At 37.5% G+C, this 27285-nt stretch overlaps 1 long non-coding RNA gene across 1 annotated transcript; it reads right to left on the reverse strand.

Annotated features, from left to right (window-relative positions):
- Nucleotides 1–20825: 20825 nt before the first annotated feature.
- LOC122177300 lies at nt 20826–22281 on the reverse strand. Its single transcript, XR_006178043.1, has 3 exons — nt 22205–22281; nt 21390–21446; nt 20826–20903 (listed from the first exon to the last, which is right to left on the reverse strand). It is a non-coding gene; the product is annotated as an uncharacterized LOC122177300 (long non-coding RNA).
- Between the last annotated feature and the right edge of the window lie 5004 nt (nt 22282–27285).

Consider the following 27285-nt stretch of genomic DNA (forward strand, 5'->3'; position numbering starts at 1 on the left):
TTAGTATTCATTTTACAACTGCTCTGCGCCACTGGCAGAGCTGATAGGGGTTGAGGTTTAATAATGTTACAGTGACTGACATTTTTCCTACACAGATATTGTTTTTTTTGACACATTAAGCTATTTTACTTCCCTTGTATCTTTTAAATGCATAGGATTACCATAAGAGATAAAAGCACATTTTTAGACAGTTCATCAGCAAATTCAGAAGTTGCAATCCACCCCACTCAAAGTGGTTGATGGTTGCACTGGTTGTCATGAAAGTTTAAAATACATCTTTAGAGTGTGCCAAGGAATCAAAACATGAAGAAGTACTACTGGGGAGAAAGTTGCCTGTTTGCCATGATCTACTTACAAGAAATATTTAAGTTTTTCCAGACACTGTACCTCCTTTAAGTATTCAAAATATTAATGTGCTGTTACAATGTCAACAAGTAAGCGTGAAAGCTGTCCTTCCCTTTTCACACTCTTTTAGGAATGAGAGGAGTTACAGTGATGCCTTCACTCCAGCAAATAAATCAGACATGAGGCCATTGGTAGGGGCCCATGAGCTCAGTTCTGAGTGGCCCTCAGATGTCCATCTGACCTTGACAGTCATTCTAAAACAGATCCACAAAGCTGTTTAGGCTCTTTCCTCCTAATGATAAGTATAGAATGGGATAACCCAACAGCTGTGTTGTTTAGGTCATAGATTGTTCAGAAATTGCATGAATGGCATGCATTTGTCCAATACCTACCATGCCTGAACTCATCAAGGCCTTCGGTCATGGCCTGAATACAAATAAAATAACTGCAGTATATGCTGCAGGAACTTGACTCTGCTCTTGCAGCTTGGGTAATTATAGCCCTCTGTACTCAGCAGCATTTCACCTCACCATATTCTAACTATTCAGACTTCTCTTCTTTGAGACTCTCTCTTTGTCTCTCATTTTGGTCCCCCCAGTTGGCTGCTCTCCACCCCCTTAATGTTTCATATAGGAGAGGATGGAAGACACTCCAGCAACATGGTGCTTTTTAGATATTTTGGTCAGAGGCAAATTACTGCAATTCAAAAAAATCCAGATATTCTGCAAATATCTGCAGTAGTGACTGATGATGTGCTATACAATGATGATGTATAGCATGTATACATACTTATGAAACACATGTATTCATCTGTCAGAGATAACTTTTTCTTTAAAGAAATATAGATGTGACAAGTTGATCATGACAACTCTTGAGTCAAACAGAAAAAAAGAAAATGATAAAGAATAAATTTCTATGTATTTGTCTCCAAACTTATTGTAGCATAACAGATATGCATCCCTGTGAGTATAGATACAGAACCTCTTTGTCTGCAGTTACAGATATTAATCAGACAGACTATTAAAGCAAATTTGTGTGCTTGACATTTTTGCATCAGTTTGAATACATGAACTGTCATGAGTTGCTTCAGAATCCTAGGACTATTTTCCCATGTTTAACGTCAGTATACCAAAGTCAGAACTTATTACGAAGAGTCTCCTTTTTGTAAAATATTCACCTTAGAGGAGATGATGAATCCAGAGTAATACTGATAGATTCTTTAAAGCCTTCAGAAGCATCTACCATATGGAGGTCAGGACAAAGATCCACATAGAAAAGTGAAAATAGTGACAAAACCAGAACAGTAATCTTGATACAGCAGGGGCAAAGAACCTCACGCAGATTTTAAAATACCAAAAGACACATCTTCAATTCTGAATAAGAGGAGAGACATTTGATCACCACCCAAAGTTTATCTGGAGGATGATAGTTGTCAATCACTTTAATCTGTAATGTCTGTACAGTTCATTGTGCTAGTACCTCCTTGCATATCTGTTCAGCATCAAGCTTCAGCATCATGTTCTGCTGAAATTATTTCAAATGCACTGTGAATACTCTGAATTATAATCATGTGCCATTCAGATAACAGTTTAAGAACACGTTTTAAATAAAATTGAAAGCAAGTTTACTTTTTATGTAAAGAATAAACAACATATCAAGAAAATAGTTAGGTTGATATTTGAAACTGGAAGGAGATTCCCAAATATTAACGTGATTATGCAAGAAAGCCAAGTTATTTTTTCATAAGATATGATAAAAACAAAATGATTCAGATATCTCCTTGGATTAGTTTTTATACCCGAGAATATAGAACATGTAGAGGTCATCTGACATCCTCATCCTCATTTGTTCAATTTTGCTTGGGAATTTCATAATGAGCTTCTCATTTACTTCAACCTGACTTAGCTAAAATGTCAAAGATTTCACTTAATATGTATTTTAGCCTGTACAAATCTGAACGGTAAATGTACTGTATTATGAGTGTCAGAACAGTCAGACTAAACCCAGAATACCTTCTACACTATAACAAGCACAGGATACACCATTGCCTCTTTTCTCTCACGTTGCTTTACTCTGCAGTCAAAGGAGAGCAGCACACTTGAAGACCAGTTTCACCAGATTCAGAATGCTGGCTATTAAAGCAGTGTCACATTCAGGAAATCCACCTCTAAACCAGGATCTATTTATCAATATAGAAAATATGTATTTTTAAATTGTAAATATCTACTTAAACACTTACCAGACAAGTCTGATGTTTTGCTGTAGTACACTTTAAGCTTCCACTCATTCTAACACGGGAGAATTTAAGGCACTGGAAACGTGGTTCTTATTTACTGATCTGGATCTACATGTTAAGAGAAAATTCCAATGCATCCCTGCAAATATAACTGGAAAATCAGGCTGATAAATATTTCCTGTATGAATGCTAACTCATACTAACAGGACAGGGAGCAGTGAATTCTTTTGAACTGAATTCTAAATGCTGTTGACTAAATCTGAATTCTGAAGAGGATTGTAAAAAGTGGTAATTTATTTCCAAGTTGCTTAAGAGACCCTTAGTTTCAAAGATTCTAAACAAGATTGCTGGAGTGTTTCTTGTGATACTGTACACATTCCAGATTATGACACCAAAAAAAAAAAAAAAAAAAAAAAAAAGCTACATATATATCAATAAGATTTCTTAACTCTAAAACTGATTTATGCTCAGACAGTTAAAGGCCTGCCATTCATCCTCATTAAGCCTAGGAAAACATCAGTGTCTTTATATCTCTTAGCATAGGTAAAGAATTCCCCACTCCTAAGTACTTCCAATTTGTAAAAACAATCTATGAATTAATTAAATATGTGAAGGAAAGGTATTTGCTCTTTAATAGCAGAATGTTTGTACACAATACAATGGACGTTACTTAGGTAAAACTTAGGTCCAGATAAAGTAACTGTTTCCTCTTATCACAGTGGGAATATCTGAAAGTTCCTCTCTAAAGACAGTATCAGTATTATCCAAAGGTCCAAGCTTTTCTGAGAAGTGGCCTTTCATCCTCTCCAGCCTTTCAATATAAATCTATTTCAAACTCTCAAGGCTTGCAGTCTTACACATTCAAATATTATTTTACACATCAAGAAGTGCTTCATATGAGAAAAAAAATACACATGGAAAATAATTTGCAGCCTGTCTGCTGCCAGCATTCTTTTTTCTAACATTAAAAAGAGAAAAGAAAGGTGGCGTGACTTTAATGTCATAACTGTTTGAAACATTCGCTTTTCATAGATGGCAATGCATTGCTGTTAATAATTTTACAGCATTATTAATATCTTACATTAAATTTGACCTAAATGACTAAATCAATGCTCTTTAAAATCAGGGTGATGCCTCGATCTAGCACTATATGAAGTCACACACCTCATTTCATAGTGGTGACTCATCCTCTCCTGAGCAGTGAGGCTACAAAGAGCACTGCGGCACTATGGTTGAGATACCGAGCTCATTGCTAGCACAGAACACACCTGCATAGAGGTGCATGTCAAAATCATTGCAGCTGCGTTAGAAAGGTATCACACTTTGCTGAATGGATGCGCTGCTTCTAGTTCTCAAAGGAGAATACCAAATGCCACGGTAGGGATCTGATGCATTTTTCTGGGGCATGTATTAGGGGACCTAAGTAACACAGATCTGACGTTGTTCACATTTTCATTTAAAAGCCCTGTCTGAGATGGAAAATGACATCACACTAGTGTATGACATGAGGAGTACTAGTAATTAGGAGAGTTTTAAATGCACCAGTTCAAAAAAGATTGCTAAATTTAGCAGCATGTCAGTTGGTCATGCTTAATTTAAGGTTAGTCTTTGCTAACACTAAGCATAATCTCACAAGAGGTTGTTTTTTTCAAAAGATAGAAGCTTACTGTCTTAACAAGTAGTGAGTAACCCAAAATACATTCTTAGCAAAAACAAATAAATGCATGTATGACTATAGGTCATTAAGCCAAAGCACACTGTAGTCTTCATCCCAATGTTTACCTCAGCCTAATGCTAAAATGCCAGCTTTTACCAAGATTTCTCTTGTGTTATTTACTCTATTATATAAGGTCTATAAAAGCCTTTTTTTCCTACTGTGAGTTTTCTCTGTGTGTTCAGTCACAACTAATACTGTTTTTATTTACTCAACCCAAGGGCTGCTCCAGCATCAAGTGATTTTCACTAAAGGGCCAGCATTGGGCAGGTTCCACACACTGCCTACTCCTCCAACTCTGTAAGGAATGCAGAAGGAGAAGCCTCTGCAATGGCAAGCAGATAAAAAGCTGCATAAAGTTCTGTAGAGGGTTGTAGATTTCATGCATGGAGATTTCAAGGCATGGAAACCAAACAACAAAAATCCTATTCCAAGCAAGAAAGAATAGAATAAACTAACAAACAAAAAATCCTTTAAATTTTTAGCCCCATTTATTCATTCTATATGTAAAACTATCTGTAGACATAACACCTGTAAGTCCAGCATTAGGAGCACTTTGTGTTCAGCCTTACAGAATACAACAGTGTGCTGTGATTTATATGTAGATTCCATAGCAGTGAAAATCAGGACAAGATGCTGCTATTCAGATGTCTGACAGAGCCAGCCCAGTAATTATAAATAGAATTAGGAAGAGTCATCTACTTCTTCCCATTTGTTCTGGGATTTTATTAGGGTAAAAAAATGGTAAGGAAGATAACAAGAATGGTCTTTTACATTGCAACTTATTTTTAAAGGTTTTCTTTCAAAACTGCCTGCCTGAAAGAACTTATTCTCTTAAAAAACAACTGTGTATAGTTAGGACCTGCAGGGCTAGAAAAGTCAAAGCATAAATTATAGATAAATGAGCTATTTACTACAGTGTAGTAATGAGTAGACTGAAATTTCTCAACATTGCTGCTTCATGCACGTATGATGATCCCAGAAGAACAGCCTATATTTTCAAACACCACACAAAGCGAATTTCCAGCAGGGCTATGAAAAGATTGGAAAAAATCACCTTGCAACACAGTTCACTTTATTTTTAAAAGCTCGCCAAGGTCACAAGCCCAAGGAAAGCTTAATTAAAGTCGATGGAAGATGCAGAAGTAAGACGGAAAGAATAAGATGGATAGAAAAATCATTTTTTAAAACATATTAGATTATGTGAAGCCAGAGAGGCTTGACACCATCGATTTCAGAAATGGGTTAAAGATAAGGAACTGAGTATTGTAGGAATTACAATGAGGCAAAGCAGGCTGGGAACATCTGCTACACACATCCACTTTCTAATTCCAAAAGATAAAATAAAGGCTAAGATTCAAGGGTGCCTAAACCCAGCAGACTTTCATTAGGAGCTGTGTACTTACCTCCTTAGAATCAAGCAAGCAAAATAAAAAAATAAATAAATACATACATACATATACAAAAAACACAAACTAGACCATGACAGATCAGTCATTAGGTTTTCAGTCTTTCTTGTTAACTGTTAGTGAAGGTAACAAAACATTTTCCCTCCATAGACGATGCTATCTCAGCATTTTATCCTGTCCCACCCCATCCCTAAGTCCTGCAAAAGATGTAAGTAAAATTATTTCCTGTCTAAGAAAACTAATAAAGCTTCCCAGCAAGGCAGCTTGTTCTGGAAAGAATAGAAAATGAATCAACCCACAAGCTGAACTAGCACTTATTATGCATAAAAATGTTGGCAATACATAACACTTTCATGAATCCTCTTCTTTTCATCAGTGTGCAGTATTCAAAACAAAACAAAACAAAACAAAACAAAAAACTTAAAAGAACAACACAGAGATATGGAGTTATGTTTAAAGCTGTCTTTTTTTACAGCTGCATCTTAAGCTGACTTAGATAAATATCTCATTCATAAGGCCAATGCCCTTTCAACAGAGAGATTTTCATTACCTGAGTAAAGATTTTGCATCTTTTCCTTAAGTCACTCAGCCCTTCTCAGCACTCATCTGCTTGTGCATTCTACAAGTCAGCAGCAAAGCAGAGGGGAAAAAAAAACAGATTACAAAACAAACAAATGGAAATACCTCAAGTGCTGCCTGCCATCTAGGGTTAGGGAGGCCCGTCACAAACTCTGGAAACGAGTTCAAAGGTGCAAAAACATGGAATTTTGGAGCCCATGCATTGCTGATATTTATGGATGGGTGCATTTGTAGAGCTGAGATTGAGAGAGGCTCGCACCTAAGGAACTCCAGAAAAATTCTCAGGAATTTTTCAGATTAAAGATGAATAGGACTATTCCTTTGGTCTTCCACACAGCACAACACTAATTGTTTTTGCAAAGCATTTAAAAATGCACTTCAGTATTTCACAAGGCAGAGCTAGATATGCTGGAGAAAGCAGAAGAGCTGTCTGATTCTAACACTTCAACTGCTTTTTACCTCGAGGCAGTGCTGACTACAGGAATATTAGACTTCCAATCAATTTGGCTAGTCCCTCTGTTGTTTTCCAGATGTGCATATTAAATGTTATTTGAAAAAGAAAAAAAAAGACAGTTTGAATAATGTAGATGTAGTTAAGAGTTATACAGACTTTTAATTACTTTAGATAATCCACATTCAAAATAAACAAACCTAAAGTATTTTAGGTATATCAAAATCTATGACATCTGTTGCAATGTCATTTGCCTGCAGGAGATTACAACATTTGCTGAATAGCCCCATGAAGTTAAAACAATAAAAAATTACACCCAACTGAATGTATTGAAGGACTTTCAAATGACCTGATCTCAGAGTTATATGTCTGATTATTGGCATCAAAGAAAGAATTCAGTCAAATTGTATTAGGTGTAGAATTTAGCAAAATATTAATACTGTAATAGATTTAAATTGTTAAGTGTTAAATTTACGAAAAAATATTCTCATGGTTAATTTAGGCACACTGTTTTTTCATGTTTACCACCACTCAAGGTCTTCTCATTACTACTGAAAGCCTTCATCCACTCCTAAGTAACAAGAGCTATACATTTCCTACTACCATTTGTCCCACATATAGGCTATGTGAAGCAAACAATTAAGAAAATGAATTGTTCACAAACATACTTTTATTTTTATGAATCTGACTGCAGCCTGTAATTATTTGGAGATCTTAAGTCAGTAACATTTGGCCTATGACATGCTTGCAAATTGTGTTTAGAGAATTAATGTGGCTGTTTGTGTTGGGTCACCTTGGGATGTTTTTCTGCTCTTTCTTTTCTCAGTGATACACTTCATTATATTTAAGTGCATTCACAGAGGAAAGAGAGTGAAGAAAAGGCAATTAAGGGACTGAGGTTAATGAATTAAAAAGTTATGGGGGGGGGGGGCGGGGGGGGGGTGTTCTCTTTTCAAAATGTTCTCAAGCTATATCTTTCTGGTTTTTTTAAATATCAATTGACAGAAAATTTGGATTATTGTAAGTAAACTTGAATCCTTAGCTTTCTCTTGTTGCAAGAGTACATGGTTATGTCACTTGGAGTCCTGTCTCCCTCAAAGCTTTCTACTCCAGCTTCTGAGAAGGTAAAGGAAAGCATCCATATGTATTACAAGAATATCTTCTTACAGAACTTCTGGTAGAGTTCATTTCAATTATGCTTTGCCTGGTTTCAAGGAGCACTGCTTTTCTTGATATCTCTAAGTCACTGGCACGCAAATATCATCTGCATGCAAATGACAGGAAGCAGGAAGGACAGGGAAATGTGTGGCAAATAGGGAAGAATTTCTTTAAACAGATCCTTCAAGACCTTTTATAAATATTCAAGGTCAAGGTTCAAATTGTAATCAACACCATGTCTCTCTCTTCCCAGCAAGATAGCTCTAACTGGGAAGAAGCATATCAATGACAGTCTGAAAGAAACAGAGATACTGCGGATTAAACACAACCAAGGTAGACCACAATCACCCTAGAAAGGGATACCAAAGACTTTTTACAATGAGATTGTTAAAAAAAAATCTGAGTTAGATGGAGTTTTCTGTAATTATTTTAAAAAGAAAAATATTATGGATGTTGTTGACTACTGAGAATATATATTTGTTATATGGAGTTTATATGGAGTATTGAATAAGTGGATACTCATTCAAAGTATAAGAATGTATATGATGGCAGTGGTTAGAAAAGCAAGAAACTAGGCTTCATGAACTTTATCCACTCTGTATTCTACCTAAGGAAGAGTGAAATGGAGCAGGGGAAGACAGAAAAGAGCCTTCTGACAAATTGAATCAGAAAATCAAAAAATCTTTTAATTCCATTTTATCTAAAACGGATTTTGCTTACTATGAAACAGATTTCAACATCCATTTCTCATAAACATTTGTACAAAACAAAATTTTACTCACTGAAACACAAATATTTGAGAAGAGATAAATATGAAAAGAAAGAAAACATGGCCAGCTGTTTTACTTTCTGGATTATCCCAAACATTCATTAATTAGTTTAGTTATTATTCACCCAGCTTTAAGTTGTACTTAAAAGTCTAACTGTTCACCTTTAGGGGAAAACACAAAAATTCTTGTTCCGGGTGGGCTACAGCAAAGCCCTTAGTCTACTTCACAACAGAGAAGCTTTACTGGTTAATTGGCTGAGCTCTATAATTGCTTACTGAAGTCTGAATACTAGACCTTGATTAAAAATTATAAACTTTTAACGACACTGGAATTTAGCTTATAAGTATTAGGCTGCCACAGAAGATAGATAACTTTGCTTCTTATGCTTCTCACATGACACTATATAGAAACTCCCACGTCAGGCTCATGCAGTTCTTGCAGTACTGTGCAATGTGAAGATTTGCACTGCCCTTATAACTATGACTCTTATCAGTGATGATTAAATGAGAGAGAGAGAGAAAAGACATATTTACTTGGTCTCAGTTTTGATAGGGTAATAGATACAGTATAATCTTAGTGAAAACCAGAGATGCAAAACCAGGTTTGATCCTGAAAGTCATTTCAGTGCTGGAAACAGATGCTTTTTGGAATAATGCTCAGTGAACTGCAACTTTCACAAAGCCGAGTCTGTCTTATTAAGTCTAAATGGTTTGTTTGGCTGGTATGCAGTAGATATTAAACTAGCTACAAAAGTCAGGTTGACTTATTGAGACATTTATCTGCTGGAATGATTGCTCACCTTTCACTTGCTTCTGCTGAACTACCTTTCTAATCAGGTCCTCTGGAAGTACAGGAGTGACACAAGGCAACATAGATCCCAAGGTGCGTGACAGAATTATCACCATTTATTTTTCCCCATCTAGTAACTAAAAATACATATAGTGTTTAAACATTTGACAGGACTGTTCCTTTCTTTTCAGGACTTACTTTTTATGCTGTGTGACCATGTGATCGATTCCTCTCTCTGGCACAAAGTTTCCTGCTTGGTTATCCACACTGAATCATGGGGAAGAAAACAGAAAATTATTAAATCACACTGAAGACAAGAATGCTTTCACAGAGGAAAGGGGCTGCTATGAGGTTACTTATGAGTTACTTTGTGTGTGCGTGCATATCTGTATAGAACTTAGCCCATCCCAGAATGCTGTTTCATTGGCTCCCCTCAAACAGAATTTTATACTCTATAACATCCTAATCCTTTTCTGAAATGTAGAAGAACACAGATACCAACTTTTTTCTCTAGCCCTCTCCTATTTCTACAGAAAAGAAATCTGGCAAATCATACAAGAGACATATAACAGCTAAGGTGGTGATAGAGGTTCCAGGTTGCACTATAGAGTGCACTCAAAGTTCATATTTGACAAAAATTATTGGACTTGGTCCTCTGTGCTAGACACAAAGAGGTATTATTTGTCCTCCTAGGCGAGCACCTCACAAAAACAATTGTTGCAGAGCCAGGTATTGCCCTTACTTAGTAGCCAGCAAAGAATACTAAAATTCATTTGATTTCACAGATATTGGAGATGCCATTTGATCCTCTCCATCCTCACTGTCCTTCAGTCTCAGACTGAAAATGAGAATGAAAATGAAAGAGAAAATTAGCCCTTTGGTCACAAGTATGGACATGCGAATGGAATCTGCATCACCAGTGCAAAGAGTTTATTTTAGTTCTGTCTTAAAAGCAGTCAAGAAAAGTAGCCTCACATTCATAAACCTTGTTCTTAGTTTTAATGAGTAAGAGAGAATATCACTGAAAGGACTTGTACGTTTCAAATTGCAATACATCAGGCTGTCAAAAACATTGTAATGTTACATACCCTAATCTTTTTCATTCACCATAACACAGTCAGTACAATTATTGTGATGCAGCAAAATAGGGAAAAAAATAAAGAGTAATTTAGTGTATCAGAGGTATAAAATCTACGTTACAGGTTGTCCCATTTCTTACTAAAATTAAAGGATTATTATGGAAGAATTAAATAAGGGTGTGATTTTTTTATTATATCTTAATAAGCTTATTTCTTTTTTCTTGCAGCAGTGCAAATACTTTAGCACACTCATGACCACATGCAATACTATTAGCAACAGGGAAAAATACATATGAACCTAGGTGAGACCTGTAATTTTAAAACCAATATATAATAACAAATAAATCTGATGAAAAAAGCCATGAATACTGAATTTTTGCTTGTAATAGATATGAAGGTCAGAAAAAAAAAAAAAAAAAAACAACCAACACTGGATACAATTAAAAAGATTAAAATACATATGTGAAGAAAAAAAGCCACTGTTGTCCACGCAGATATCTTTCTCAGTCAGAGTAATATTTTATTTTATGCATCTCTTAAGTTTTGATTGTACCCATAACTAAAAGTAATGAACAGTATAATTTGAAAAATCTTACCTCCTTCCAGTTTCCTGGTGTTTACGACACTTTTCAAAACTACCAGGCTGAATTCATTTGCTTCAACCTGATCACAGTGGCTTAAATACCTCATGCAGTTTTTGGATATTCCATCACCAACATCTCTCTCATCTGTCATTCTAAAGATACAAACCTAAAGGAACATGTTAGAATACAGAAGTAAAAGAGTAAGACCTTATTTGTCCTCATCATTACTGTCAAGAGGAGGATAGTAAGAAGAAAATATTAGAAAAACAATCAGAGATGACATATTTGGAGGTTTTGCTAAAATTAATCTGTTGAGAAATAATATAGTTTTTGTCAAAGATGGAATATGTATCTTTGAATCAGAGCACAACATCTTTTTATCTGTAGGCTTTTCATTCTTTTGGAAGCTGTGAGGTGGGGCATTGGTGGAGTGTGAAGTCCTAACCACAGTTCATAGTCCACAAATACTGCCCTCAATGACTGGTGTAATACATTGGCATAGACACAACATTTAAAAAAAATTAAAGCAAAAACAACAACAATAATCAAAACCAAACTTATTTCTGTCAAGGTAATCAAATAAATTATTCCTAAATTAATTTGTCCAAAGTTTAAACCTAAGATAAATTTTGAATTTTTTGTTTTCATTTATCCCCTGAAGGATTTTGCAACTAGCAATGGGTTCTGATCTGCTGACCATTCCTCATGGCTGCACTCTCCTGCAGCCCTGGAACACATCAAGTAATTCATTTAGTTTCTGGAAACATATTACTGTTTTAAGTGTTGGTTTGGAGTGTGATCTCCCGTATAGTCAGTCTAATGGATTCAGTGTGAATTCACAGAAATACATCCAACTGCAAAAACTTACCTTCTGATAGTACTTTTGTAGCTCCTGGTGATTTAAGGATGCAAGCAATACAAAGCTTTTAAGATTGATGTTATCTTTTATTAGGCTAGTATTTATCTACGTATCATTCTCTCCAGACACCATTATCCACAATAAATTGGTGCTAGATTCAGATCAACAGCTCAGTGCTTATCCTGTTGGTATATAATTGGATGACTATCTCTTGGGTAAATCAAAAACACTTTTTTTCCTAGAACTTGAACAAAGCCAGAATTGGCTATCATCTACAAACACAAACATTAACTGACTGCAAGGAGACTTGCTCTTTGCTACCATAAACAATGAAGTAATTGCATACAGTTGTGCATCCCTGTTCCTGGAGGTGAAGACATGAAGTAACTCACCTGACTCCCCATAAGCTTTTATCTCGTGATGGTTCAGTCACCACAAAAATACTTGGAGTGTAGGAAGGCTTGTGCAAAGTGTCACCCTTCAAAGACTTGGCATGTGACTGAGGCACATAAATCAGGAGCTGAGGTCTTCCGGGTGCCCACTGTGGATGAATCTGCTTCCACGTAGATGTAGCAATTCCAAACTGAATTGAATGAATATTGTTTGCTTGCATGGATAAAATCTGCACAGAGAGGCACTTATGTGCTCCTTAATGGGAGCCACAAAAGAGCTAAAAACAGTTGCTCATTTAATTAAATCATACATCTCAGGAGAATTAAAAAAAAAAAAAAAAAAAAAAAAAAAGTGCAAACTGACATTTGAAAAATGAATAAAAATTAAGTGGTAAATAAACATTTCTAAAAAAGATTTTAACAATATGATATAAATGAATTTTACATTAATAGACTGAATACCTTGTTTAAAAAAAATCATGAATGCTAGAGTTATTCATTCAGTGCTCACTTGGTTTATTCAGACTAGAAGACCATGTAGTTTGGGTATTAAAATACAAATTTAATGCTCATTGTAGGCCTTTTGGCAATTTGTGATTTTCTTAAATTATCATTGGTTGGTTGTCTTCAACCATATGAAGATCCAGAAACAGCTGAAAGACAACTGGCCACTTAATAATTGGACATACAGGGGCATTATTCACATGGATATAAAATAAATGAGTCACAGCTTTTGTACTTTTCCTTTTAGGAAGTTCAAAATGGCTTTTGTTAGCTCTGTTTGATACCCTCCTGTTTGAAAACATATATCCCAGTTAGATAAAGCGTCTGTGTCTGTGCAATTACATTCTCACCTAGGATAGTGAAGGCATTGGTGATCCCCTTTGAATGAGCTGCCTTCAGCATCATATTTGATCAATTTTATAGACACAAACAATGCTTGAAAAACAAATTCAGTCTGAAGTGGCTAACTCTTTTTTGTAGATTCTTCTAACTCCAGCATTCCATTCCAACTAGGAAAGATAATATTCTTTCTGAAGTATTTTTCTCTCTCTTTTTTGGTGATTAGCTATAGATTGAAGTAAAGTGCATGATGCGCCATAATAAGAAGAATGCTAAGCCGTTTACAAGTCTTAGTAATTAATGAGTATTTTTATCACAGAGAATATAGACTACCTTCTTACATCTATCTGAACCTCAATATAAGCCTCTATAAGCTTCCAGGCTGCATAATTGGTGCAATAAGGCTGAAAATCAGCTGGGGGATATAAAACAGCTCAAGTAATCCTGTATTTAGCTGAAATGGAACAGTGAAGGCTCTAAGCATCCAGAAATGTTGTTTCCATGAAGATTTAAAGCCAGTCAGCTGTTACTTTCTTTAGTGCACTTTAAGTATTTAAAGTAACACAAGTGTATACATGGTATATATGGGCATGTTACATTAACATATTCTCCTTCATCATCTGCATCTCCAAAATAAGAACACAGATTTTCTATATCAGAGAAATGTTGTTTTTAGTAAAAATTGCTTTTACTAATAATAAATTAGTAAATTAGTAATAATAAATTTAGTAAAAATGCTTTTACTAATAATAGTTATACATTTTGACACTGTTCGACTGAAAATGATGTGGAACAATAGGGCATTTTTATTACTCTTTAATGTAGTTGAACAATACTTACTACCTTCTTTTTCTTCATGACTCCTATTCTGAAAGTGCAATCACTTCTTATAAGAGGGGCTGGTAGGCAGTTTTTAGGCAGTGTTCTTCATCCAATCAGGCAATAAACTCTTGCAACCCATTGGCCACAATGAACCTTCTTGCAAGGAAACTGCTCCCATGCTCCAAAACATCCTCCGTTATCACCTGCAAAGATCCTGACATTTTGTGTACTTTGGATTTTTGTCTAGGCAAAATATCAGTCAAAATGAGAAGAACTTAGTTTCAAAATACCAAATATGGTGAGACATCTCGACTTTTGGCAATGAACAGAATGGTCTTTCTTTGTTATCTGAATGTGCTTCCACCCATGACAAAACATGGATCTCAAAAGAGCATTTACGGTCTTATATTCATCTCTTCTTTGTATTCTATTTTTTATGTCTTATTTAGAAGAGATTCAAGGGTTGTCCAATCCAACTGCCTGACTACTTCAGTGTTAGCCAGAAGTTAAAGCACACTAATGATGGCATTATCCAGATGACTTCAGTACTGACAGGGATAGGAGAACAACCACCTTGCTAGGAAGGTTGTTCCAGTATTTGAACACTCTCACGGCAAACAAATACTTCCTAATGTCAGTCTGAACTTCCCTGGCATGGCTTTATGCTGTTCCTGCATGTCCTCTTATCAGTGACCAGGGAGAAGACATCAGCTTCTCCCTTTAAACTTGTCCTCCTCAGGAAGTCATGGAGAGCTCTGAGGCTGCCTCTCACTGCCTCTTTTCCACACCAGGACAACAAAGTTTCCTTAGGTTCTCCTCACAGGACACACTGAAGCTCATGTTCAGATTCTGCTGAGCTACTCCATCCCAGTCTGCACCTTTTTCCCAAATTACTCCATCTCAGGTTCAGAACCCAGCACATTTCTTCGTTGATTTTCACATCACTGATGATTGCCCCAGTGCTTCAATCGATCTAGGACCCTCAGCAAGACCTCTTTTCACCCCTCTGAAAAAACAGTACCTTCCAGTTTAGTATCATCAACCTTGCAAAGGATGCAATCATCCTTTGCGATCACTCCTACCTCCAGATCACTGACAAAAATGTTGAACAGAAGTGGCCATAGAAATGGGAACAGCACTTGTGACTGGCCATCAAACAGATGCAGCCCTATTCCCTGCAATCCTTTGAGCTCTACTGTTGAGCCACTTCATTGCCCAGCAAAGCATGAAGATGTTTATCTCAGGGATAGACAATTTTTCCAGAAGGGATCCACGAGGGATGGTACCAAAGGCCTTACTAAAATCTAGGAAGATTATGTCCACCACTTCTTCATTCACTAAGAGAATCTTGTTCTTTTATAATCTTATCTTATTATTGAATTATATTAAATTAATAAGACACTGGATGAAGCCATTTTGACTGAATCTACTAATGGCTTTTTTCTTTAATCACAGAATTGCAGTCACAGAAACACCAAAGTTGGAAAAGACCCACAAGATCATCCAGTTCAACCATCCACCCACCTATCACCAATACCTCTCACTAAACCATGTCCCTCAGCACAACATCCAATGTTTCTTGAACACCTCCAGGGTCAGTGACTCCACCACCTCCCTGGGCAGCCCAATCCAGTGCCTGACCACTCTTTCAGAGAAGTAGCATTTCCTAACATCCAGCCTGAATCTCCCCTGGCATAGCTTGAAGGCCATTCTCTCTAGTCCTATCATCAGTTACACGAGAGAAGACGCCAACCCCCAGCTCTCTACAACCTACCTTCAGGTAGTTATAGAGAGCAATAAGGTCTCCCCTGAGCCTCCTCTTCTCCAGACTGAACAATCCCAGCTCCTTCAGCTGCTCCTCATAAGCCCTGTGCTCCAGATCCCTCACCAGCTTTGTTGCCCTTCTTTGAACCCGCTCCAGGGCGTCAATGTCTTTCTTGCAGTGAGGGGCCCAAAACTGGACACAGTACTCGAGGTGCGGCCTCACAAGAGCTGAGTACAGGGGGACAATTACTTCCCAGTTCCTGCTGGCACCACTTTTGTCTGATGCAAGCCAGGATGCCATTGGCCTTCTTGGCCACCTGGGCAGCACACTGCTGGCTCATGTTCAGCTGAGCTTCAATCAATACCCCCAGGTCCATTTCCTCTACACAGTCTTCCAGCCACTTTGTCCCAAGCCTGTAGCATTGCTTGGGGTTGTTGTGACCAAAGTGCAGGACCCAGCCTTTGGCCTTGCTGAACTTCATCCCTTTGGCTTAAGCCCAGCTATCCCACCTGTCCAGATCCCTCTGTATGGCCTCGCTACCCCCAGGCAGATCAACACTTCCAGCCAACTTGGTGTCATCAGCAGACTAACTGAAGGTGCATTCAATGCCCTCATCCAAGTCATCAATAAAGATACTGAAGAGGACAGGCCCCAGCACCAACCCCTGGGGAACACCACTTGTGACCTGTCAGCAGCTGGATTTAGCTCTGTTCACCACCATTTTCTGGGCCTGCCCCTCCAGCCAGTTCCTTACCCAGCCAAAAATGTACCTGTCCAAGCCAACTCCTGCAGGAGAATACCGTGGGAGACAGCCTCAAAGGCTTTGCTGAAGTCTAGATAGACTACACCAGTAGCCTTTCCCTCGTTTACCAGATGGGTCAGTATAACATAAAAGGAGATCAGGTTGGCCAAGCAGGACTTGCCCTTCATGAACCAATGCTGGCTGGGCCTGAACCCCCAGTTGTCCTGCACATGCTGTATAGACTGGAGCTCACAGTTAAATGTAGAGTTCATAAACCTTAATAATACAGAATCCTGCAGCAGGTTATCCATTTCTTAATGTTATGCTACATTTTTGAAATTGTGACATCTGCCCACAAGACAGTGTGTACCTACAGTTTTGAAGCAGACTGCTTTCAGACCTGTGTCACCAAAGACGAGTTTCTCACATCAGGGTGGAGCTATGGAGAAGAAAAATACAGGGAAAAACATAAAAGATTTGCAATCAGGAAGTAGTTATGGAAGGAGAGATGTTATTAAAGCCATAGTAGTAGTATCTGATAAGTCTATAGTCTGAAGATGTGCCAGCATGTGAATCTGATTAGATCTGTGCTTGAAACTGACCTCAGAGGCACAAAAAGAGGGATGCTCAGGGGAAATCAACAAATTTGTTTTCTAGCTTAGTTCATTCTGTCTCCTGCAATCTTATAAACTTCCTCTGTCATACTGCAGGATAATGAGGATTCAAGCTGCAACTACTTTAACATTAGTATGTCCATGACATAAAACCTGGCCTGCAGAAGAGGCAATCCAGGTGGGCGTTAATAAACCTGCCATTGTTTATTACCATATGTGCTGTTCTGTGGCAGGAAAAGCAAGAAACCGCTATGCTACATGCCCCTAAGGAGCCAACAGTCCCATGCTTAGCAGGAGTGATGCAGAAACTAGTAGGGAGCTAGTGCACTCTGCCTAGAAAGAAGGCAACTTAATTTCCTTAGGGGAGGCTGTAGCTTTATGAAATCACGCAAACATTGAGGTTGAAAAAGACCACCAAGACCACCACGTCCAACCATCAGACTGACCAAATCCCACACTAAATCATGTCCTTTACTGCCATGTCCAAACCTCTCTTAAATTACTTCTCCAGGGATTCAGACTCTTTTTTTTTCCCTGGGCAGCCCCTTCCAATGCTTTATCATCCTCTCCATGAATAAATTATTCCTAATTTCCAATCTAATCATCCTCTTACACAGCTCAAGAAGGTTTCCTCATCTCCTGTCAGTTTCTCACATGAGAAAAGAGACCAACACTCTGGTCACTTCACTTTCCATTCATTCAGGTGTTCATTCAAGTTGTTGCAGTGCAGGTGTTCAAGTGAGAGTGATGAGGTCTCCCCTCAGTTTCTTCCTTTCCATACTAACCTGCACATGTGTCTTCAGCCACTCCTCATAAATCTTGTTTACTAGACACATCAGCAGCTTCATTGCTCTTTTTTGCGCATGCTTGAGCAACTCAGTATCCTTGTGCATTGAAACATTCTTCTTATTTTGGATGTTTTGCCCAAGAATAGCACTTCTAAATAGCTGGAACCAGAAAAACTGACTTCTTCTGTGGTATCAGTGTTTCAGACCAGAGAGAACAAATCTTCAATAGGAAGGAGGATGGAATCAGGGAGTCAGCAATGGAGCAACCATCACCTAGAAGACAAAAGACAGCAGCGTTCCTCCCTACAGTGAGTGCTGTGAGGAAGCCCTGAAACCACTGGGCAGCATATCTGGTTACCGCATGCAAACTGGCAGGGAAAAAGTGGGTAAAAAATAGAGTAAACAACCAGTATTTATTTGTGTAATTAAAGGATGCTAAAATGCAATAGAAATATCTAATCTCCACAAGAAATCCCATAATCAATTTCCAACATGATTAAACTCTCATTGTTGCAAAATGAAACAATCTAATCAACCTTCTGTGTTCTAATTATGTCTACCTGATCTTGAAATATTTCTGAGCTTGTTTATATCCCCAGGCCCTCTTATCTTGACGTATTGTAAAATCATTTCTAAAATGAATGGAGTAGTGCGTTTTTCTTTCTGTGGCAGGTGCCGCATGGTGAGTGCAGGGAAGTTCAGAGCCTGCTGCTATGAGCTGATGATTGAAAATCTCAGGCAAGGAGGAAGCAGTGGAGAGAGAAAGGGAAGAGCTCAAGGGGAAGAAATGTGTTTAGCACTGGTACAGAAGGAAAAAACCACTGTATACAAATGAGGGTATAGCAGACTGTTAGGATGAGTAGGAGCTGTGCAGTGCAAAATGAGAAAAGAGAGCAGGAAGATGAAGGCAGTGCAGAGGCACCTGTAAATAGAATAGATGTGATAGAGAGTTCATAGCTCTTTTCAAATTGCTCTCAATTAAGTTTCAAAAAGTCTCATTTCTAACTCTTCCTCACACTCTACTATTTTATTCCTTTGGGCACTTCCCCAAACCTGATTTTTGCTCTCATAACCACAAGAGTTCAAGAAGTAAGTGACAATTGTTAGAGGGAGAGATGAACAAGAGGTGATATATGAAAACAGTAATATTGTTAATTCCGTAAAACATAAATTACATTACCTCTAAAAGATAGTAAAGGACAGGAACTCTGGAGAGTGGGAAGAGAAAAAACATGTCTTTTTATTTCACTGCGTAGCAAAGTGCATTACAAGGATTTGATCCTGATACAGGCTTCTGGAGGCCACTGCAATATACAAGATTGACAGAGTTGTTATGGCAGTAGGAAAAGAGAACACTCCTTAAGTTGGAAAGACTGGAGTGTGTAGCCCTAATAGTTTAACCAGTAGATTAACCACACAAATGATGAGAGGGAAAAAGAAATCAAACTTTCAAGTTGTCATTGCATTTCTTTTCATTAAAAATTCTTATCAAAAACAAACTTCTTAAAAACATCTCCCCACACACATCCATATTTTATTTCCAAGGTGATGATTTAAATTAAGGTTTCTTCCTGGATTTCTGAAAATCAAGTAGGTGGGCAGGATCCCAATTAGAAAAGCTCCCAACAGAACGCCACACAGCCATGTCCATCATTTCTTTAGTAGCAGGGGCTCACCTCAGGTAGAACAGTTTGTTACTTTTAATCAACATGACAATAGCAAGACTATTTGGACAGGGTAAAAGGCATTGAAGGTACTTTTCCACTCATGAATAAGAAATGTTCTGCCCCCTTGTGAAAGGGAGCACTCCTGTGTTTTCAAAACAGACATATACACTTCAGAGGTGTTTTGTGAAACACCTCTGGCTTCTTGTTTTTCTGGGTACTCAGAAGCAGATACTGTGGGAGATTTTTTCCTTAACATTTGCGGAATAAAATTCACTGCATTAAATGTTTCTAGCTTTAGAGCCACAAGATTTAATGTCTTTATTATCAGTAGTCATTGATAATGATAGCAAGACTTTATTATTAAGATTAATACCTAGGAGAGTGGTCTACCCTCAAGGAGAAGATGCAGAGTTCTGACATTTTGGCAGGCTTCCTCTGAAATACATCTAGTGTTCTCCCAGTGCAAACAGCTATTCAAAGAAGCAGCACCACCTGGAAAACTGAAAAGACAGCAATTATAATTCTGATGATGATCACTGTATCAGGACTAAAGAGAAGCAAAAAAAAAAAAAAAAAAAGAAAACCAACACCAGTTCTCTCTCTCTCTCTCTGAGCTGTCGCAGGAAGACCTCATGCAAGCAGATTCAGAGGTAGAACAGAGGAAAGGCCTAGTTCAGACCTCCACATTTACTTTACCCCAATCAGAGCCATGTAGTAAGACTAAAGCAACTTTCTGCGTAAACTAGTTGGCTTCATTATGAGCACACTGAGTTTGGAATGCACTGTATGACACATAAGTTCCACAGGAGATTTTCCTAAGGAATGAAAAATCCAGGATGCCTGATCCAAGGGCAAGGGCAGGAAGGGAATTGGAGAAAACATCTTTATGGGGGGATGCGAGCAGGGTTGGGACAAAGGTGTTCTCACAAACAGCTGAAAGAGAGAAATAAAATGTATACAACACTAATAATAGGAAAAAAAAAAAAAAGGGGGTTAAAAAAAACAAACTGTAGTTCTGGAACAAGGTTAGCAATTTCCAAAAGTGCTTACATGACCCACATATCTTATATCGTTCGTTAAATATACTGCTGTCCATAATACAGTGCAGAGATCAGAATACCTTTGTAATACAATATACCTGATCGCAGGTAAAACCCTAATGAGCTCAACATCTAGCCTTTTTTTTCCACATCTTCTTCTCTGACGGCAATTATATATTACTTGAAGTGTCAAAGTCTCATTTATTTCTGTTCTCCATCTTTAAGAAGCTTTCTGAGCTTACAAGGCTTTGCAGTTTCTGGAAACAGAGAGAGAAGAAACATGCTGATTATAAACTACCCAATTATGCAAAAAGTTGGTATGGTAGCTGATTATTTATATGTTGCTTCATCTTTTATAGGTCATCTTATAAGTTAACATTTAAATTATTTGAGAAATTCTGACTCCTAAATTGACTGTTTTAATAACATCATTGCCGCTGACTCCCTTGAGTGTTTCTGCTCTTACTTTCCTGATTTTAATTATTAATTCACCACTGCATGTTGCATTTCTCTGAAGCAACAGAAAAGTTAATATTCATAACTGATATTCTAGGTTATTTTTAAAGGTAGGTGAGGAACAGTGGAGGGGAAGGTGGAGAGAGGGGGAGAGGGAATCAATTTTTAATTACTGGTTAATATCACTATCTAGGTTATGGAGCTGATTGCAGCTCTGCTTCTTTCTGCACAGAAGAAGTGCAATTCCAACACAGGCTTAACATAGCTCACTGCTATTTGCACATCACCTCTGCACCAGCTGCTCCTGTGGACTTGTGACCTGCAGTTTTTGTAAGACGAGTCTGCTGAAGTGATAAATGAAGCAAAACATCAGAGAATGATTTCATAAAGGAAGCCCATACATACATACATACATGCATACGTGCAATCTCATATTTCATCACAACATAAACAAGGCTGACTGGCTTTCTTCTTAATTTGGAAGGACTAAATCCAGCTTCCATTTCCAGAAAACCACAGAGCTTCCTGGAGACCCAGTCTTGTTTCTGATTTATTCATTAGTGTCTCTTAAAATGATTTTTTATCCTGAGCCAAATCTAGACTTAACAACAACAAAGCACACAATTTCTTCCTAACGTCTATTTGTCTGATTGTCCAGAAAATGCTAAGGTTCGTGTGTTGTTGTTTAGTTTTTTCTTCTACAAAGCAAAACTGACAATATCTTCCTTTCTCTCAGCTAGGACTTCCAGCACAAACTCTACATTACATCAGAATATAGTACTTAGCCCTTTCTCAATACAAGGGGTACTCTCTTACAGCTATAGTGAAGTCAGAAAGTGACAAATACAAGAAGAAATGGAGACAAATCTTTCTTTAGCACTCTAGCAATCTTCCATTTAGGTTTTTTCTTAAAAAAAAAAAAAAAAAAAATCATAATTAACCACGTTTAGAACTGGAATCAAAGTTCAGAGTTGCTGGAGAAAAATCTCTGCATGCCTTTGCGCTTCTCTGCATTGAAATGACGATGTTCCTATTGGGACTTCTTGCTTCCAGGCTAATCTGAAAATAAAGATGTCAATGGAAAAAGCTCATGCCTTCGTACCTTTTAAAGTTATACAAAAAATTCAGATGTGCATATTTTTTGCCATTTTAAATCCTCAGCCCACACAAAAGAAAAATAGAAGCTACTGCTTTCACTTCTCGTTGTCACTGATCTCAGAAATTCACCAGTAAGAACTAAGGGCATAGTCAAGTTTTACCTTGGTGTATGGGAACTGCTGATTGATCACCTCAATCAACCTCTGACTGATCACCTGAGGTGAGCAATGAGTCAGCCAGAGGAGCACAGGTGAAGGCAATTCACCTGTGCTGCCAGAAGGGGTGGAGCCTGGCTCCACCTCTCCTAGACCTATTTAAGAGCTGGCTACCAGTGGGGAAGGATCTCTTCTGGAGATTGCCTCTGCTGGTGTTTTGTAAGTGAGCCCAGGATAAGGGTAAGCTTTCTATCTGTTGTTGTTGTTGCTATCATTACCTGCTTTATCAAACTCTTTTCTGTATTTTGTAATTATAACATCTTTATATTCATTGATTATACACTTGGAAATTGAGATGAAAAATTGCACCCTCAAAGGTATTGTAATAAATAACACTTATGAGAGACACAACAGGATATTTACTTTTTTTTCCTGATTATATCTAAATGCTCAGGTGCAATCTTTCTAATATACTCACAAGCATTATTCAATTCTAATTCAAAATCTAATGTTTATAGTGTACTCCTGCAATATTCTAGTAATGCATTCTAAAGTTCTCAGGTTTTAATGTAATATAACTATAGTTCTGCCACATAAGTACAACATCCATGGTCATCTTGACAAAAATCCCACATGTTTAATGATAAAATGGGCAACTAAGGGTTACAGCTTTTTAGAAGTCATGTGACAAGATCTGTTATTATTATCTCACAAGACAATTACAAAATTCCTTTCTGCCAAATTAACTTTATTAATACCCTTTGCTGATACTCCAGTTTATTTTACTGTATTTTCAAGAAGTTTTCTTGCTTGCAGTATTATCTGTTAAGATACAGGCAGCCCCTAGGAACACAAGTCATTACTGTACACTCATTCCTTTTGTTTACAGTTTTAATCACCTCTGTGTACAACAGGGCATTTACTTAGGTTTTACTGCAAAACTAATGCTAATATTTGACATATACCTGCATTCAAAAAGTCCTGTTTCTCTATGTTCTACATCAAAAAGGTTAAGTGCATAAAAGCTGAAAGTCTTGTAATATATATAGAAGATAACAATTCTGAACTATAAACTGCAAGTTCATTCTAAATTGCTTTTTCAGAGCAGAAAGATGATGAAACTAACCTCAGCTTGTGCCTTGCCACCAGTCAAAACATACACATGTCCAGTTTCATGCAGAAAGGTGAGTTTTAACTAGGATCTCATACAGTTGAGACAAAAGGCAGAGTGATGCTACTGTGGCATTTCTCTGAAGACCATGAACTGTTATTTTTGCTCTGCCAAAGACCTCTAGATGGCATACTTTAGTAAACTTTAATGGTCACAGGCATTTGGGCCTCAGTAAGCTGTTTACAGTGTTCTCTCCAATGTTTTTGAGTTAACCTACTGTAATGACTGTCAGTTTAATGAGTTATTAAAAGATATTCATGCTTTTGTAGTGCAAAGTGTAGAGAAAATAAAATAACATTTCATTTATTATGAAAGTTCCTAGAATAAAATATATTTATCAGTTTGAACTGCACTGCAGACTCTAGGGAGAATAAAAGCAACAGTATTTTCAGACTATAAAATATTTTTCCAGAACAGGACATGGGCTTGCAGAAGTTATTGTAATCAAATTTCCCATTGAAGTAATTAAAATTTTTCAAACTTTAATAAATTTGAGTGGCTTATCTAGTAGAGATTTGAATAGTTTTACAAGCAGAACCACTAATAAGGGAAATGGAAACTTACTTAGGATCCCTGCACATTATTCCACCAGAATATTGCATTAATTTCTAGTAGATTCCCAAATATAGGTATAATTAAATCAGAAGATACACATTTCTGTGTAATACAAGCTGTCTGTTACTGCTACATGGAGCCCATTAATTTGCATTTAGATATAAACTACCTTTCAGTGCTATGCATTTTACAGAATTGGATCCTAGCAGTAGGGCTGTCTGTCTTGATAAAGAGAAGTCAATATGATGCTGACTGTCATGGCCATCAGATGAGTGACAATCTCCCACTGCAAGTTCTCAAATGTATACATGATCCAAGACATTTTTGTGCTAATTCAGCATGAGAACTGGACATAGTATGATTACTGCATGATTCTCCTCCCTTTCATCCTACATTATGGCTGAAGCTTTCTGAGTCAAACCAATGCTAGCACAAGAACTTTAGGGCACATGACTTGGCACTTGGAGTCAGCTTATGCTGATCCTGGTCTCTTACTGAATGCTCTGGGGGCTGGTTCCTGTGTGCCTGCATTGCTTTCAGGCCGTCACTAGTACAGATGGTCTGAAGAGGCTGCACATGATCTCTTCCTGTTTCCAGACCATAAGCACACAACTTGCCTTTCTGCAGGTCTGTAACTCTACATGTGTGGGGTGTTTTTTTTTTTTTTTTTTTTTTTTGGAGTATAGTTGTGAGATTGGAAGATTTGAAAACCAGCCTCAAAAGACTGAATATTGGTTAATTATGTTTGATCCAGTATGTACATAGGTGTTATGTTTTTAACTACCTCAAATTAAGCCATGTATGTTCTTTCTTTATATACTCTAGTGAATGGATTATACTGCATACTTTATTCAGAATACCATTGGAGAAGAACAAATGCTATTCAAAACAAGAACAAGACAAAAGTACCCTGGGGTTATTGTAAACTCCAGCAGATTTTTTGCAGGTGTTCTAGTCTTCAACAGCACAGTGAGACTTTTTCATTCATGTTTTGCCTGCTTCCTGGAAAACCATGCTGATGTGAATATCCAAGCTAAAGAAAACAAAGCCCAATGTAAATTTCAAAAAAAGAACTGGCTTTATATCCCATGGATTATTATATAGCTGTGTTCACAAGCTGTGCCCAGGCATCTCAGGCATGTTGAACTATTCAAGCATAAACAGAGCCAAGATTATTTATAGTTCTTTTGTGTCATACTGGATGAGGCTGTTTTGCAATTGGATAAATAATAGGGCCTGAGGTGACACATACTATAGTATTGGTAGAGGGAAAGAGGGGGAAATCGTGAAATTGAAATGCTTGAAAGTCTACAAACTATAGCAAGAGCAACCAATGTCATGAGAAAGTCATTCCTCTTCACAACACGTGATTTTGGGTTCCTTTTAATCATTTTGTCTAGCTGTGTACTCTGTTTTATGATGGTTTAATTGTAGCTGTACTTCAAATGTGGTATGCTGATGGGGGACAGCAGGGGAGCATTAGGCATAAAATTTAACTGCAAAGCTCAATGCAATCCTAATTATGGTGCTGCTATGACACCTCCATAATTACTCTTTCTTATCCACTGGCTCTACTAAAATAATTCACAAGACAAAAAGCAAGCTGAGAATGCCAGCATTGTCACTGCAGTCCAAATCTAGACAGGACTAAAATATAGTGATGGCTGGCTTTTTGACATGCACATCCCTCCACAGAATTTACAAAAGACTTATTTTAAGCAGTCAGTTTCCATGTAATCCAAAAGACACCTAAACCAGCTGGAAGGAAATGTGGATGAGAAGTGCTTAAAATCTCATCTTTCTCAGGCTACTCTGTGCAAGTTGAGGTAGTAGTTTTTCTGAGATCAGGATCTACAGTCCTGCAGGATATAGGAACTTTCTTAGCACATGAAGGCTACTTACACTTTTCCTCTTAAAAACAGCAAGAAATAAGAGTGTGGAACTTGTGCCATTATTTTGCTCTCTTATAGCAACCTAGAAGCATGGCATTTCGTTCATGGACAAAATGAGTAAGTATCACCATGCCTTACTCCTTCTCTAGATCAGGAGTGCAGTGACAGGACTGGCATTCTCAGCTTGCTCCTTGTCTTGTGAAACACTCGGGAGACAGCACATGGGAATGATTAATGACAAATGTGTCATAGCGGCACAGTAATTAGAATTGCCCTGGGCTTTGAACTTGATTTGGGAAGCATAAATCAATCTTCAGTTCTCCCTTTGCCTTATTGTGGGACTACAGAGGCAAATTCCTCTTGCAGACTCTTCTTTTGGACCCATTAATTCGCCATTTTTAAAGATTATCCAATCTAGCCCCCTTACTTTTCAGTTCAAATGCTTTAATGAGAAAGGATGAACGGGAGTTTGCATTCTTGGGCAGAGGATCAAGTCGAGCTCTGACCTTTTCACTATAATGCAATGGATACCAGGCCTGGAGAACCCTCTTAGTACTTCTTCCCCCTCTTCCTCTGACCCCAGTTATGATACAAAGGAATCTAATCAAGCCTAGATAATTAAATACTTTTACCAAGAAAGCAGTAAATTTGTCCATGCTCAGTGACAAAACCTGCAGCAATCTTGAATGCTATGAAAATGCAGGTGCACACTCACAGGCCTTTCAGTACCAACAATGACATTTTGTGCTCATCACTCCTGGTTTTGGGGCTCCATTTTGCCTGTCTTTGTGTCCTAGAGTTTATATCTCAAAGTGTAACCAGAGCTGAAGGATCAAAGTGAGTCCAAATAACCTGTAATGATGGTGGTACAATGGTAGCCATCACATTATCATAGTAAGATTAAATAACTTTTGCTTTTTGGTTCTAACTAAGAGGTTGAGGAAAACTGTCAAAATTATTATTAATGTACTTCTGCTTTTTAGTCCTTCTAATTTGAGAGCAGTTTAAATAGGATAAAAAAACATTCAGTGAACTGTGAAGGCAGGGATCCTTACGTTTGGGAAGGATATCAACAGTGATACAGTTTTCCTCCAGTACTGATAATTCCAAGCACCCTGAAATCATATAGCTTGGTTTGAAATAATAAGCTTTGAAAATATCCTGAATATGATGTAGATGTTTTAATGTTTTTCCTCTTTAAGAGCAAAGAATACAGATTTAAAAAATAAAAAAATAAAAAACCCTCTATAAAGATTCTTAAGCAATAGCATACAACTATGAAACTGGAATGAGACACCACATGCTGCAGGAA

This window comes from Lagopus leucura, unplaced genomic scaffold, assembly GCF_019238085.1.
Source record: "Lagopus leucura isolate 7727_CA_CO unplaced genomic scaffold, USGS_WTPT01 Super-Scaffold_100001, whole genome shotgun sequence".
NCBI classification, from domain to species: Eukaryota; Metazoa; Chordata; class Aves; order Galliformes; family Phasianidae; genus Lagopus; species Lagopus leucura.